This window comes from Schistocerca gregaria, chromosome 6, assembly GCF_023897955.1.
Source record: "Schistocerca gregaria isolate iqSchGreg1 chromosome 6, iqSchGreg1.2, whole genome shotgun sequence".
NCBI classification, from domain to species: Eukaryota; Metazoa; Arthropoda; class Insecta; order Orthoptera; family Acrididae; genus Schistocerca; species Schistocerca gregaria.
The window spans coordinates 55,348,124-55,365,206 of NC_064925.1; the positions used below are offsets into that span (position 1 = coordinate 55,348,124).

Sequence of the window (17,083 nt, forward strand, 5' to 3'; positions counted from 1 at the left end):
AGCTACACCACGATGCAGAGCGCCTCTCTTGCAGAATCTGCCACTTGACTTAGCTAAACGTCTCCGTAACACTGTCACGTTTACCAAATAACCCTGTGACGAAACGTGCTGCTCTCCTTTGGATCTTCTCTATCTCCGCTGTCAACTCGATCTGGTACAGATCCCACACTGATGACCAATACTCAAGTATAGGTCGAACGAGTGTTTTGTAAGCCACCTCCTTTGTTGATGGACTACATTTTCTAAGGACTCTCCCAATGAATCTCAACCTGGCACCCGCCTTACCAACAGTTAATTTTATATGATCATTCCACTTCAAGTCGTTCCGTACGCATACTCCCAGGTATTTTACAAAAGTAACTGTTACCAGTGTTTGTTCCGCTATCATATACTCATACAATAAAGGATCCTTCTTTCTATGTATTCACAGTACATTACATTTGTCTATGTTAAGGGTCAGTTGCGACTCCCTGCACCAAGTGCCTATCCGCTGCAGATCTTCCTGCTGCATTTCGCTGCAATTTTCTAATGCTGCAACTTCTCTGTATACTATAGCATCATCTGCGAAAAGCCGCATGGAACTTCCGACACTGTCTGCTAGGTCATTTATGTATATTGTGAAAAGCAATGGTCCAATAACACTCCCCTGTGTCACGCCAGAGGTTATTTTAACGTCTGTAGACGTCTCTCCATTGAGAACAACATGCTGTGTTCTGTTTGCTAAAAACTCTTCAATCCAGCCACACAGCTGGTCTGATATTCTGTAGGCTCTTATTTTGTTTATCAGGCGACAGTGTGGAACTGTATCAAATGCCTTCCGGAAGTCAAGGAAAATGGCATCTACCTGGGAGCCTGTATCTAATATTTTCTGGGTCTCATGAACAAATAAAGCAAGTTGGGTCTCTCACGATCACTGTTTCCAGAATCCATGTTGATTCTTACAGAGTAGATTCTGGGTTTCCAGAAATGACATGATACGTGAACAAAAAACATGTTCTAAAATTCTACAACAGACCGATGTCAGAGATATAGGCCTATAGTTTTGCGCATCTGCTCGACGACCCTTCTTGAAAACTGGAACCACCTGTGCTCTTTTCCTATCATTTGGAGCCTTCCGTTCCTCTAGAGACTTGCGGTACACGGCTGTTAGAAGGGGGGCAAGTTCTTTCACGTACTCTGAGTAGAATCGAATTGGTATCCTGTCAGGTCCAGTGTACTTTCCTCTGTTGAGTAATTTCAGTTACTTTTCTATTCGTTGGACACTTATTTTGATGTCAGTCATTTTTTTAATTTTTTTTTCATGCGAGGATTTAGAGAAGGAACTGCAGTGCGGTCTTCCTCTGTGAAACAGCTTTGGAAAAAGGTGTTCAGTATTTCAACTTTATGCGTGTCATCCTCTGTTTCGATGCCATTATCATCCCAGAGTGTCTGGATATGCTGTTTCAATCCCTCTCCTTCTTGTAATGCTACTTCATGTGTACGTCTCAAGTGCATTATCACATTGTATTTGGGAAATATTATGAAAAGGGCAGTTGCTGCTCACCATATAGCTGAGACGCTGAGTCACAGATAGGCACAAGAAGAAGACTGTCTGAAAGTGAGCTTTCAACCAACAAGACCTCCTTGGAAAGTAGACACCACACACACGTAAACACAATTCTCTCTCCCCCTCTGCCCCCCCCCTCCCCCCTCTCTCTCTCTCTCTCTCTCTCTCTCTCTCTCTCTCTCTCTCTCTCTCTCTCTCATGTGTGCCTGCGCAACCACAGTCTGTGGCTGCTGAAGCAGTGGTTGTTTGTGTGGGTTGCGTTTGCGTGATTCTGTGTGTGTATGCATGTTGTTTATTTTCAAAGGAGGTCTTCTTGGTTTAAAGCTCACTTTCTGTCACACCTTTTGTTGTGGCTATCTGTGACGCCACATCTCTGCTATACGGTGACTAGCAAGTATCCTTTTTAGAGTATTGTTACATACCTTCCTGGATTTTCCATTGATTTATATTGAAATATTTAATTTGTTCATGTACAGTGCTTCAAATGAGGTTTGGCATATGTCCAATCCTTTTAGTACAAATTCTCTTAGATCCTTGTGTTAATGAAGTCCTTCGTCCTATACGCTATTAGGGTAGGCTAATCTGTATGCACCTGGATGTGAGATTTTTAGTAACTACAAATGGCCCAGTGTACAAAAGCTGCAATTCATAGATTTAGGGTGCATTTGTAATAATACCTCCTGTCCTCCTCGAAATTGCACAGTGGGCCCCAAACTTTTGTCATACGACTTTTTTCTCTGTTCAGTCTTTTCCTCCAGATTAATCAAAGCTTGGTGTACTTTTTCTGCAACATCTCTCCCCTGTGTATCTTGAGCAATGGTTTTTCCCACTCATCGACTTCTCCCCTTTAAACATCAGTACGAGAGGTGTTAAACTAGTTGAAGTGTGTGGTATGATGTTAATGATTTGTTGAAATGGTGAGACAAACTCAACCCATTTTGTGTGCTTCAGGGGTGTATAGGTGTGTATAAAGCTGTTAAATACTTTCTATTGGGCTTGGCATCAGAGTGAAATCTGGATACCAATATTCGTTTTATCTTGTTTGTGTTAGTAAATTCATTCCATCTGTTGCCAATGAAGTACAGTGCATTGTCTATTAACAGTATCTGCAGCTTCCCAACTCTCAGGAGATAATCTTCTGTAATCCTATTAGTAATAGAACCAGCGGTCACCGACCACACTGCATACAGCTTAACACATTTCTTGAAAACATCATGCAAGGCAATAACATTTTTGACAACTTCTTTTCCTGTGGATGGGGTCCAGCAGCATCTAAGGATTCTAATTCTAAAGATTTTGTGGGCAGTATAGGATGTAGTTCAGTCAATTGGAACTTGCTTCGTCTTTTGGAAAGTAATACGCTTTGAAATTACTTGGAAATGCCATAGTTACCCCATATGTTTTGGGTGTACAAAATGAAATCATCTACGTAACTTACAGTATTCCGTTCCATGAATTTTAAGAATTTGTCGAGCCTTTGAGGTAACCTTGACAAGGTGTCTGCAGTTAAGTTTTGTTTGCCCTTGATTGTGCGATTTCAAAAATTCCTGCAACAGTGTGCTCCACCTGGCTAACCTTCACTGTAATGATTTGCATGTTAAAAAGAAAGTGCTTGATGGTCACAGAGTACTTTGATGTGCTTGTCCCGTAAGTATTACTGAGATTTCTTAAAAGCCCATATAACCCTGAGAGCCTTGAGCTCTGTCATAGAATATGGCTGTTTGGATTCAGAAAGTGGTTGACTAGCAAAACTGGTTATCTTAGCTGTCAATTCCCCATCATTATCAGTGATCTGAAATAACCATGTTCCTAGTCCCTGAGAAGATGCATCTGTACTCAAGCAAAAGTCCTGTGACATATCAGTGTAGTGTAGTGTGTTTGCACATAGCAAGACTTCCTTTATTTCGTTGAAGTCTGCTTGACATTGATCGGTCCATATCCATGGGTTGTTCTTCCTCTAAAGATTCAGCAACGTGTCACTATTCAGTAACTGATCTGGAATGAATTTCCTAAAAAAATGAAACATACACAAATATGCCTTGAGTTTTTTTTTCCTATTCTGTGGTGATGGAAAAATGTTTGATCACATCAGCACCCACACTCACGTTTAAGCCAAACAGCAAAATATATAATTCGTAACTCCTGCTCCCACACACAAGGACTGTGTACTTCCTAGTATCTTCATGTATTGCTAGTTGCCAATATGACACTTTTAAATCAATTATGTTGAGGTATTTAACACTGTGAAATTTCAGTAACTGATTCTTCGAGATTGTCAGGGCGTGTCCTGACAAAAACAATGATTTTGTTTATGCTTCGGGCATGAATCACAAGCCTAATGCAACTGTTGGGCTTGGGACAGCTAAAATAGGGCTACAGTATGGGGAATAATAGGGTTGTATGATCTTCCAATTTATCATCCTTTCAATTTATTTCCTAAGCATAATGTCTCGTCAGGGTAAACATCTATTTTATGCTTGTAACCCTTTATTACCCTGGGCACCTTCCAAATACTTGCACATACCAAAGTATTATTTCTTGTAACTCCTCCATCTGATCATCTGACAAATTAGCTGAGTCACTTACCTTGGTTTGGACAGTCTGTGTCTTCATGTCTTCTTCAGACAGCTGCTGACCCTTTTGTGTATCAAGAAACAGTATGTTTGGATATGGCTGTTGTACTCTGGTATTAGTGCTCGACTAGAGTGCATTTTCACTTGTGCTGGTTTTAATTAAATTTACTATTAACATCGTTCATTGTAAAGAAACATTTTCCTTGTCTATGTCAGTCTGTACTTTGTATTGTCTAAAGGTATCCATTCTAATAAGACAGTTTACAGCAAGCTTTTCCACTGCCAGAAAAATGCACTTTCGAGAAAATTTGCTGATGGTGATGAGTATTAAAGCCTGAGTTTTAACTCCTTTAGACTTGCTCCCCACTGCAGCCAGAATAAAACAGTTCTGCACCAGAAAAGTTGGTATACAACATCGTCTTTGCAGCTCGTTAAAAAGACCTTGTGATATTACATTTTTCTATGCACCTGTGTCAAGTATCACAGGTATGCCGAGATCGGGCAGTAATTATAGCTTGCACTGGCTTCCCATTATACTTGTCTAAGTTGTTTACATCTTCCCAACAGTTCTTTTGTATTTATCCCTTGATCATATTTGGGAAAGTAATTTGGAATAAATTGCATGCCCTGACCTGTTTTATTGGTCCGCGACATATTCAGGCTTTTCTGATTGGTCAGGAGGTTAGCTTCTTCATTGTGAGCAACTTCAACTACCTCCATGTTGGGGATCTGACCTCCCCAGTTTGTGTCCTTTATTGCCGTGGAATTAAGTTCTCCTTGACCTTAAGCCCCACTGGAAACATAATTGTTTTCTGTTGATTGTAATTGGTGGTTGGAGGACTGACAGATTTTGATTTGTGATCGGTTCCTGCCAGTTGCTCTGTTGGTTATTGCCACCTGCTGAAGGTTCATTGTGAATTTGTTGGCCATGGCATCTCTGTTTCGTATAAGCTGTTTGTAATTTCCTTTGAAACCTTGTTTGTACTATTGGTTTCCCCCATTACCATAATTATTTCTTGTACTGTTGTTGTTGTTGTTGTTGTTGTTGTTGTTGTTGTTGTTGCATGGGGGATATGGGTGCCAACTGTGTTGGTTATTGCCACCATTGCCATTCTGCTGTTGACTATTTGGCAGAGGTGTACATTGTGTATCAATGTTATGTGGTTGCGATGGCCCCTCTTCATATATTAGGTCAGTTAGTTCGAGTACAGATAAGAAATACTCTATATCAGCTTTTCTCGGATATGGACAGGAAGAAATTGCCTATGGCGTAACAGACCCTCGTCCGCTAATAAAGTAGACAAACATGCAGTATTGTCTATTGCCGCTGTGGCATTGTTCGGATTCACACAATTATACTCTGGATAGGTTTTCGCAACTTGTATTGACATTGGCAGTGGCTGTTGCATTTTGTAATTTCTTTGTTCTCCGTGTGAAGGGCTGGTAGCAAATAGTTGATAAGTATTACTGCTATTCATCCTGCCTGACTAAAGCTGCTTGCTTGCAATTGGTGTCTTTGTTGTGACGTTCACAACATTAAGTAGACTGTTCTGCAGCTTCTTTTCTGCTGCCTTTAAGCCTAGCTTAATCCTAGCAATCAATTTATTTTCCCTTTCATTTACTCCATCATCAACTAAGTGTCTTATGCTCTTGTGTGACTTTCTGTGCGAGGGCCATATACTTGTCTAGCATTCCTGCTTCGGCTCCGTCCTGTAAATCCTTTACTTCCCTTTTGATTTTTTCTTGTGCGTTCTTTAATAACTTATTGCCTAAATCTAAATTACTCAATTTTACTGACATCTCCTGTACTACTTCCAGCAAATCTGTACATAAAGATTGCAGCTCATTTCCAGTACCTGCCATAGTTTTCAAATTTTTGCAAATTTCTGACTAAGTGTCTTGCATCTGAGTCTTTGTCACTCGGGACCTTTAGCTTACCTGCCATTTCCTATTGTGCCTTGTCCAGAGATAAAACTTTATTATCTAAGTTGTTTATCTCCTGAGATAAATCAATGAATAATCCATCTTTAATTTCGTCCCCATATCTGCAAGTTTGCAAGTTAAATCGTTAGAAAGGTCAGTTGTGATAGGTCATTCTTAAAGCCGTCAATTGGTTCCTTTTGTTCATTTTTAAAATCATGAAACTTTTTGTCAAGTTTTTTGGTTTGTTGTGTAGAAATATTATTAACTAAATTCTTTATTAGGTCAGTGAGGCATTTATACATGTCCAGCATTGAATGCACTGATGACGCATTATTGTCAGGTGCACTTAATGTGTCTTGTTCTACCACATTTGAAACAAATCCTTGTGACGTGGAGAAATTGAAGTTTACTGATTCCGCACTAGCATGTCTTTTGCCTTGCTTCATGCGAGAAAACGCTTTGTGGTGAGATATGAGAACAAGTCTTGTCTACTGTGAGCATTGTAGTGCCATGCGGTAAGATATTATTGTCTTCAGCATGAAATGGATTTTTGTAATATTCCCAGCTGTCGTTGATATGATTGACATTTTCAGTGTCATTATCATTTGTCTTTGCACGCATTGCAGTGACATTTTGTATCTCTGCACTATTTTCCTTAGTCACCACAACCTGTTTCGTATCCACATTCCAAAAAATCAAAATAATGGTAACCCAAATCTCTACAGCTTTTTTTTTTTTTTTAAATGTGTCAAATTTATGTATAGGTAGGGTGAGGTACTGATACTACTATTGATTGAGGCATTACCAAGCGCAGTTATGCGAGCCAGAAGTTGGAGTTCTTTCCTGTCCTACAGATGATCTTGTTAAATGCTGTTGGTACACTTCCTCTGGTTAACCATTTGCAATTTAAGCATACCGTGTGGTGTCTGACCTTGGTTTTTTTTCTTGGCCATATTCCAGTCATGAAACAAAGTAAATAAAAAAATTAGTTCAATAGAATGTTACACAACATGTTTTGTACCATTTAATTATTGCACCTGTCTAATCTATCTGGCGCCATCCACAGAATGTTCACCAATTCTACTGATTAATTGCTAATTTTAAGAATAATTTACAGGCACCGCACAAGAGACGCAACAATAGGGATTCACTCAGGAGCCTGTCTTGGCTAATTTATGCCCAGTGATGCACACTCCAGTCAGTCAGACCTATGAGTTTTTGAATGTATGAAAAATCTATAACGTATAATATTGATTGATAGCTGATTGAAGTTATTTACCTCCACCTCTTCTTGAAGACAGTGTCACGGCATCCAGCTGGTTCAGCTTAAATTTCTTGCTTCTCTGAAGTATTACAGGTACCAACAATGCAGATTGGTAGATGATGTGAAGTATGTAACTAGTAAGTGAAGCTGACTTTGTATCATAAGAATTAATATATTTCATATTATTAGTGAACTAAACTGAATTCTGCGTCCGCTCTGTATCATGGATGGGAAAAGATAGTGTGTCAAGATCGATGAAACATCCAATAGGAGTTTTTACAAGCACAAGAAGATCAATGTTCTGTACCTTTTGTCGCTAGCTGCACGTGCTTGATTACTATGGGCATACCACATTTTAATCTTTGCAGTAAACCACTTAAGCGACTAAATTGATAAAAATAGATAGAAAAAATATAATATACACCCATTTAGGTAAACCAGCATAAGTTCCAATGCACATTTCTGAAATATAATGGAAATTGTAGGGATTAACAGTTCTGGAGAAAAAGTAACTCATAAAATTCAGTCATATGAATGTATCACCAATCTCTCCTCCTGAAACTAAGAAAATTATTCATTCTCTCAAAAATAAAATCCCATCTGGTTTTAACTGTGATTCCAATGGAGTACTGAAGATTTGTTCTCATATTTTAAGCCTGGTCTTATCCGAAATACATAATTCACTGATAACTCAAGACGTTTTTCCGAGACACTCAAATATGCCATTCTTAAACACCCACTTAAGAAACGTGGTAAGAGGAATGTCAGTAACTAATGACCTGTTTCACTGCTGACATTATTTTCCAAACTTTTTGAGAAGGTGAGGTATTCTAGAATAATATCTCATCTGAGAAACAGTAATGTCCTCAGCAAATCACAGTTTGGTTTTCAGAAGAGTTGCTCTACTGGGAATGCCATTTACATATTCACTCACCAAATTTTACAAGGTTAAATTGTAAAATGGTGCTTGTTGGTATTTTCTGTGACATATCTAAGGCATATGGTGATCAAGATTTATGAGACTGGCAAAATAATTTCAGACTTCAAGAATAATATAATAATTCCAATCCCAAAGAAAGCAGGTGTTGACAGATGTGAAAATTACCGAACTATTGGTTTAATAAGTCACGGCTGCAAAATACTAAAACAAATTCTTTCAGACGAATGGAAAAAGTGACAGAAGCCGACCTCAGGGAAGATCAGTTTGGAACACGTGGGGCAATACTGACTCTATGATTTATCTTAGAAGATAGATTAAGGAAAGGCAAACCTATGTTTCTTGCATTTGTAAACTTAGAGAAAGCTTTTGACAATGTTGACTGGAATACTCCCTTTCCAATTCTGAAGGTGGCAGGGGTAAAATACAGGGAGCGAAAGGCTATTTACAATTTGTACAGAAACCAGATGGCAGTTATAATAAGAGTCGAGGGACATGAATGGGAAGCAGTGGTTGGGAAGGGAGTGAGACAGGGTTGTAGCCTATCTGCGATGTTATGCAATCTGTATATTAAGCAAGCAGTAAAGGAAAGAAAAGAAAAATTTGGAGTAAGAATTAAAATCCATGGAGAATAAATAAAAACCTTGAGGTTTGTCGAGACAGCAAGGGACCTGGAAGAGCAGTTGAACGGAATGGACAGTGTCTTGAAAGGAGCCTATAAGATGAACATCAACAAAATCAAAACAAGGATAATGGAATGTAGTCGAATTAAGTCGGGTGATGTTGAGGGATTAGGAAATGAGACACTTAAAGTAGTAAATGAGTTTTGATATTTGGTGAGCAAAATAACGGATGATGGCAATGGCAAGGAAAGCGTTTCTGAAGAAGAGAAATTTGTTAACATCGAGTATAGATTTAAGTGTCAGGAAGTCATTTCTGAGAGTATCTGTATGGAGTGTAGCCCTCTATGGAAGTGAAACATGGACAAAAAATAGTTTAGACAAGAAGAGAATAGAAGCTTTCGAAATGTGGTGCTACAGAAGAATGCTGAAGATTAGATGGTAGATCGCTTAACTAATGAGGAGGTATTGAATAGGATTGGGAAGAAGAGTAGTTTGTGGCACAACTTGACTAGAAGAAGATATCAGTTGGTAGGACATGTTCTTCAGGCATCAAGGGATCACCAATTTAGTATTGGAGGGCAGTGTGGAGGGTAAAAATTGTAGAGGGACGCCAAGAGATGAATACACTAAGCAGATTCAGAAGGATGTAGGTTGCAGTAGATACTTGGATATGAAGAAGCTTGCACGGGATAGAGTAGCATGGAGAGCTGCATCAGACCAGTCTCTGGACTGAAGATGATGACGACGATGACAGCAACAACAACAACATGTAAGGCATTTGTGTGAATCACCATATTCTTCTAGATAAATGGAAGTGTTATGGGATTGATGGTATAGCCAACCAGTGGATAATGTCATATCAAACTACAAGAATTCAGGAAGTAGAACTTAGTAATTCAACAAATATAGTTCAGGAACTACACCAGTGATAAGTGTAACACATTGTGAAGAAATAAAAAATATGATGGGAACTTCAAAATTCTTAGGCGTCCATTTAGATGAAAATTTAAACTGGAAAAAGCACATTTAGGAACTCCTAAAACAACTTCTTTCAGCAATATTTGTAGGTAGAATGATTGCAAATCTAGTGGTGAGACAAATCTGTAAGTTGACATATTTTGTTCAATAAGGCATGTGGAATAATGTTAATTAAGGAAGTCTTTTTTTGCGCAAAAAGGTACTGTAAGAGTAATATGTAAACATACTTGTTTTCATTATTGCACAAGTTAATTAGCCAAGGTCGCATAAAAGTACACATTGCTCACTTGAGTTTCAGCAAAATTAAAACACCCTCTTTATATAATTTATAAAGAAAAAATTCTTACAGGGTCAGTCTGTTACATCGATTGTTCAATTAGTCGACAAAATGGATTGCCCCTGTAAAAAACATTTTCTGTGCAAATCATCAGAAGGTGGCAATTTAATTTTGCAGAAACTAGTAATCTGGGCTAATAACTGTGTTTTTATTCTAAGATTGTCTCCAATTCAGCTGACAATGTCAAATAATCATCAGAGTAACGTTTGGTGTCACCCAAGATCATCTTGTAGACATCTGTTTATGGAGTTGGGCATTCTGGCTACTGCTTCACAGTATATTTATTCCCTCATGAAAAGCACTCCGTCTTCGGGCCACAAGTGGCCCACCAGGACCATCCGACCGCCGTAGCATCCTCAGCTGAGGATGCAGATAGGAGGGGCGTGTGGTCACAGAGCGCTCTCCTGGTCGTTATGATGGTTTTCTTTGCTTGGTGCTGCTACTATTCAGTCGTGTAGCTCCTCAATTGGCATTATGAGGCTGAGAGCACCCCGAAAAATGGTAACAGCTCATGGTGGCCAAGATGGTGACCAGTCCAAGTGCTGGCCACACCCGACAGTGCTTATCTTCAGTGATCTGATGGGAACTGTTGTATCCACTGCGGCAAGGCCGTTGCCATTTCCTCATGAAGTTTGTTGTAAATAATCCATTACAGTTCAACAGGAACAATGATGTACATAATTCCAATACCAGAAGGAGAAGTGACATTCATTACTCCACATTAAGATTGTATTTAGCACAAAAATGGATCCACAATGCTGCAACAAAAGTTTTTGATTAATTACCCAGTGATATAAGATGTCTGACAGCAAGGTAAATTTTGAAAAGTTCAGCATGTAGCCATATTTACAAATTAATTTGTGATATGAATATAAAACTACTTGTTCCATATCATTACAATACATCATACAAAATGATCCATGGAACACGAAACTAACTAAATAAATAAATTGACTGCCATTTGAGCAGAGCCAGTAGGAGTTACCCATTCCACACAAATGGAGACAATGCACATCCTTCCATCATCAGGCAAGAAAGGAATATTCCCTCCATGGCATCTTCCTCCTAAAATATAACTAATCCACAACCTGATAATATTACTCATTGGATAAAAGACACTAGGACATTGGACTATAGAATTGTCTGATTGTTGTCTGTTTTATGGAGATACAAAGAGAAAAATATAAGTAAAGAACAAATATGCCATCCACATAGGGAACACTGGAAAGAGGAAGATAGGGGTTTAACTTTGCATCAACAGTGTTGTAAGTTGGGTAGGGAAATTGGCCATGTCCTTTTAGAAGAACCCATCTAGGTGTTTGCCTTAAGTGGTAAAGGGGAACCTGAAACTGGATGGTTGCAGTGGGGTTTGAATTGACGTCCTCTCAAATGGAAGTCCAGTATCGTTTCACGAGGCAGCCTTGTTTGATGGGGAGCACAGAAGAAATCAGATCAATACATCACATTTGCTGTTCACATCCCCACTGTTTCAGGGATTTTACATTGGAATTGTAATGGTTACTCCCATCATCTGAAAAAAGTTGAACTTGTTTAAAGTTATCCCATAAAATGTATAGCACTGCAGAAATCAAGATTTCTGGAGGACCATCTCCTTACCACTAGAGGGCAGCAAGTATATAGAAAAAGTAAATACTGAACAAGCATCCAGAGATGTTTGCACACTAGTTCAGTTCAACACCTGTGAACATTGTATGTGAAGCAAAAGGCTTTGCAGTCAGTGAAATAGTATGACAGTTTGTAACATACATCTTCTCCCATAACTGGGATGTTACATATGAGGATATGAGAAGTCTTTTGAAGAATTGCCTCACAAACCACCACCACCACTTTTACTTTATTAGTGACGCAATCACGTATCGGTCAGTGAGGTAGTGAATGGATTATTCAGACACAGACCTCTGTGTATTGAATAAGAAGCCCCAACACATTTCAGCACTGCCTTTGGTACCTATTCTGTAATAGACCTGACAGACTGCGCATTGATGATTCAGCTGATAGTTTATCCTCGTGACAACTTTTATTGCATTGGCCCCTAATGTATAATTGTATTGAGCCTGAACCTATAACATAATGATTTTTTTTTGTCACTACAAAGAGCCAGTTGACTTTGAAGACATGTATAGAATTTTGTTAGATTCTCCTCTTGAAATTTGCCATTTAGCATGTTGTCACACTGCAGGTTAATTACTTCCAAAAGAAGGATAGGTGGAAGTTTCTCAACGGAACAGTCAAATGAATTTTCAATTATAGAAACGCCTTGTGCAGTTGCATCAAGACCACAACCCCTCCCCCCCCCCCCCCCCCAAAAAAAAAAAAAAAAAAAAAAAAAAAAAAAAAAAATATGTGGAAACTCTTGTTTGGGCTAGGAAAATACATCACTTTCAAATTTTTATGCGTGAAGCATATGGACATGATTTATGACTCAATCAAAGCCAGTTGTCACTGAAATGACTTTATTGCCATATAGGTTTCACTTATTAGCACTGTTTTGCATTGTAGTTTAAAACTGAATCCACTAAGTAGTCCTATGATGTTGACAGCAAAATCTAATTTCCAGAGCCATTTTGTATTCACTGACATTGATTCAGGGCAGTTTTTCAGATGTAGAAATATATCAGTGTCTGCCCTGTGTTCAAAAGATCTTAACAAATCTTTGCCACTGCTAAGCCATTGAACTGGTGTGTGGTAGGGAAGTCATAAAATTTAGCTTCCACTTCTGACTTAACATCACGGAACTGACGGTGATGCAGTCCACTAGAATAAAGTTCACCATTGACACAACTGGTTCTGAAACACAATAGATTCATATATTAGTCACAGCATACTTGCTCACGAATAATGCAATGAATAACCACAGGATTTAAGCACTCTTTTATTTTTTCGAGCCTTGTAAATGTGCCCAACTAAGCCTTTGTCTGTTCCACACATATTTTTACCACCATCAGTTGTGACACATTTTAGCTGTTTCCATTCCAGGTTGTACTTCATTAACGTTCTCTCAGCTGCTTTGGAAATGTTTTCACTTGTAGTTGTTCCATACAGACTACTCATATAAGCTAATTCTTTAGTCACTTCAGAGTCAGCATCGATTCTTCAAATAAATAGCAGCAACTGAGCAATAGCTGTCATGTCCATTGACTCATCAAGAGCCAAGGAAAACCACTCAAAATCTTTTGCCCTGTCAATGAAGCCTTGAGCGGGCACGCTGATTTTCATAACATGAGCAAGTGCACAGTGTTCTTTATATATGTGTAAAGAATAACTGTCTTTATGTTACCAAGGTAAACATGTATGAGCAAAATCACAAGTTAATCTTAGTTTAATTAGACAGTGATAAAATAATCTTATATTGCATGAGCTAAGTCACTGTTTTTTTAAACAATAACAAAATAAACTTTCAATGAATCACTTTCTTGCCTTGTACAAGTGGTACTCCACAGTAATGACGTACTTGAAGCATTAAACAGTGTAGTTGCATTAGATCTCAGCCAAACACATATTTGTTTACTAATTATCTCGTAGACAGTTGCCTCATTGTGAGATTGTGCTGCTAGCTCTCAATCTGGGTCATTTTCTTGCATGGATCGCATTTTTTTTTTCTTTTTGCTCGTCGTTTAATTTTTATCACTGCTGCTTGCTTGGATTTATGACAACACAATTTATCACTGTGTTAGCTGAAGCAATAACGATGGAATAGGTATGGGCTCGCAGTTGTAAAACAACAGTGGAAGGATGCAAGACAATTTTATTTGTGTTTGTCACACTTTATGCATAGACGTGGCTGCTCGAGGATTAACTGGTTACCAATGTTGCTGCCAGCAACCTCAGTATTTTGAACAACTGTTCTCAGGGGTAGGCTTATAGAAATAAATAGGCTATATCCGTTTTCTCAGGACACCTTCCTTCAGCTAATACTGTCAGACACTGTTTAATTAGTTTACCATCAGTAAATTGTTTTCCCTCCTTAGCTAACAAATGAGCTACTTATAGACTTAACTTAGTTGCAGCCTCATTTACATTTTTTAAATTCATAAGGAAACTGCATTGTAATAAAGTATTCCATTTCAAAGTTTCTGATTTTTCCAATCGTGCTTTCCCAGTGAGTTGGGATATTGTACAAATGCTTAGTCTGGTGATGATAGTGCAGATTGTACTCTCTTTAATACAGCTATAGTATCACTGCATACTAAACACAATGACCGAGAGAGGTGGTGCAGTGGATAGCACACCGGACTCGCATTTGGGAGGACGATGGTTCAAACCCACGTGGGGCCATCCTCCTGATTTAGGTTTTCCATGATTTCCCTAAATCGCTCCAGACAAATGGTGGGATGGTTCCTTTGAAATGGCACGGCAGACTTCCTTCCCTTCCCTAATCCGATGAGACCAGTGTCCTCGCTGTTTGGTCTCTTCCTCCAAACAACCCAACCAACCCAATAAACACAATGCTTTGCCAACCAATTTGTTATCAAATAATTGTCAGCCCACTCTTCCTTGAAAGCACAATGTTCAAAGTCTACATTTCTCTTGTTTTGTGATTTTGGCTGTGACATGATTGAAATACACTTGTAGTAGAAATGAGAACAGAATGTTGCAGAACAGTGGTACATATGGCACTGATAATGCTGCCAACTTAAAACTACTCATCACCACAGTGGCAGTGCTAAGGCTTGGCTTCCTCAGCTAGCTTCCTGCACACAGAAGCACCACACAGATTTTTCTTGCAGCTATTCAACTTCCATGTTGGCCATTAAAGTATGTTACCAGTCAACTGTAATATGTATCAAATAATTTAGGGTTGTTACTCTACAGCTTCACAGATAATGATTTTAAACTTTCACATAATTTTCATGTTTCATTCAGTTTTATCTTGCTTCAAATTTTTTAAGAATTTGGAAATGTAAAATAATACATTCTTAGGCCATGGGCCATAGAAAAAGAAGTGGCAGGTTGGATTAGGCCCCCATGCTGTAGGTTGCTGATACTGCCATAGGTCATCCTGGAACTGGCTGGATTAATTAGTTCAGAGATTCCAAGGAGACAACAGCCACCTCCAATAGAAACACACCTAGTAAAGCACTTTTATGTTCAAACTAACCTTAGGGTTTGATATAACTGCTTCCACAGAAATATCCACTAAAGAGGCAGATAGTCACAGTAGCACAAGTTTATTTTTCTAACATAATGGTAACAAAATCCTCAGTGTGCTATGGAGGTGAAATTCCTTTAACTCTGAAATAAAATAAAATTCTTGGACAAGTGGAAAAACAGTAGTTTTTCGATGACAAACAAAGTTAAAAGTCCCTGAATCTCAGAAGCAAGTAATTAAGTTCCTTAATATATGGAGAAACTTTATCATGAAGCAAGTTCCTCAGTTCCTGGATTTGGAAGAGGGGGGGAAAAAAGAAGAAGAGAGAAAGAAGTCAACACACTAGTTTAAGTCGCAGAAATGAAACACTTTCAAAATATCTTACAGTAGTACTTCACAGAAGAAGCATCGACAGTCGAACAGTTTTGAATAATTTTGAATTCTGGCAAGGGTAGATGCACAAAGCAAAGTTTTGACAATAATTGTCTGTGAAGAAGACAGACAGTAGAAATTATACCAAGCCCCACCAACTACGTCACTGATTACACTTCAGGTCCAGACAGGGGTGGTGGTGTGCTGTCCCAGAAGATGGTGGCAGAGCCCAGATCCTAGTGTAGTGGAGATCTTTAGGTCGGTTGTTTGCTGCAATTGAACTGCTCTGCTAAGCTCACATGCTGGCCCAAATAGCTGCCTTGTGGTTAAGATCCATGTGGGCCTATTTTTGACACTGCAGTACTTCCATGACTCCTACAATTGCCATGCACTTCATGTGGTGGCCTGGCCAGAACACTGTTGTCATCACCTACTGGCTAGGATGCAGAGTTTCATAGTTACGAGATACTGTGGCATCTGTTTCATAGGTGTGGAGTTTTTGGCAACCCAAATAACTTAGAAGTTGGGTGGGATACCATTGGTGCCTGATGTCTTGGGCACCGCAGGAGTGTTGATGACAGCTTTATCTTATGACACAGCACGGTTTGTATAGCAATTTCGTCATATGTAGCAAGTTTGTCTGTGCATTACAAACAATAGTTTAATGTTATCCAAGACAACTTCTGATCTCTGCCTTCCACAATCAGCTGTAAATAATCCCTTCACAATACAGATAAATCAGTTGTCATTATTTGGATGCAAGTCAGATTTACACTCCAGGGAGTGAACTGTCAGACAACTAGCCAAAGGAGCAATGGAAATGACAACACTAGAACTGAAAATCCCTAAAAATTACTTACAACCAAATGAAATACTGAATCCTGAAGAAACGGGAAGAAGAGTTACAAAATACTACAAACTCTAAGTTAACTATGTATGGTCAGAGACATCACCAATGAATGCTTGAACACTGCAACAAAGCTCAAAAAGAGAAAATATTACCTTATGTTGTTTCTGAATTGGACACACTAAAATCACTCTTCAATTTGTACTTCATGTAAAAGAGCCTTCCCAGAACATCTGTTGAACAGTTTTAACACTTTGTTGTTTCCTCAAAGATTACAAGTAGGCAAGATGTGTGACATCAGTCAAAACTAAGAAATCACCTCTCATAGGTACTTGTGGGTGATATAACACCCATAAACTGTACATTTCATTTGCTATGAAAGAATGGATATTACAATAGCATTTAAAATTAGCAAAATTAGAAGTTTATTTTAAGGGGTGGGGAGTACGTTACCACCAATTTAACCCTGAGGTGCTGCCATCACCTGGTTCGTTGTTCCAGAAGCCAACATAAACAATCAGATGTTTGCCTTTTCTGTCTTTGAAGATGTTAGATATAAATTATGTATATTAA

At 38.7% G+C, this 17,083-nt stretch overlaps 1 protein-coding gene across 3 annotated transcripts in view; it reads left to right on the forward strand.

Annotated features, from left to right (window-relative positions):
* LOC126278253 (protein mothers against dpp-like) overlaps positions 1–17,083 on the forward strand; it is a 128,654-nt gene that overhangs the window by 17,732 nt on the left and 93,839 nt on the right. The gene's annotated exons all lie outside the window — the stretch shown is intronic.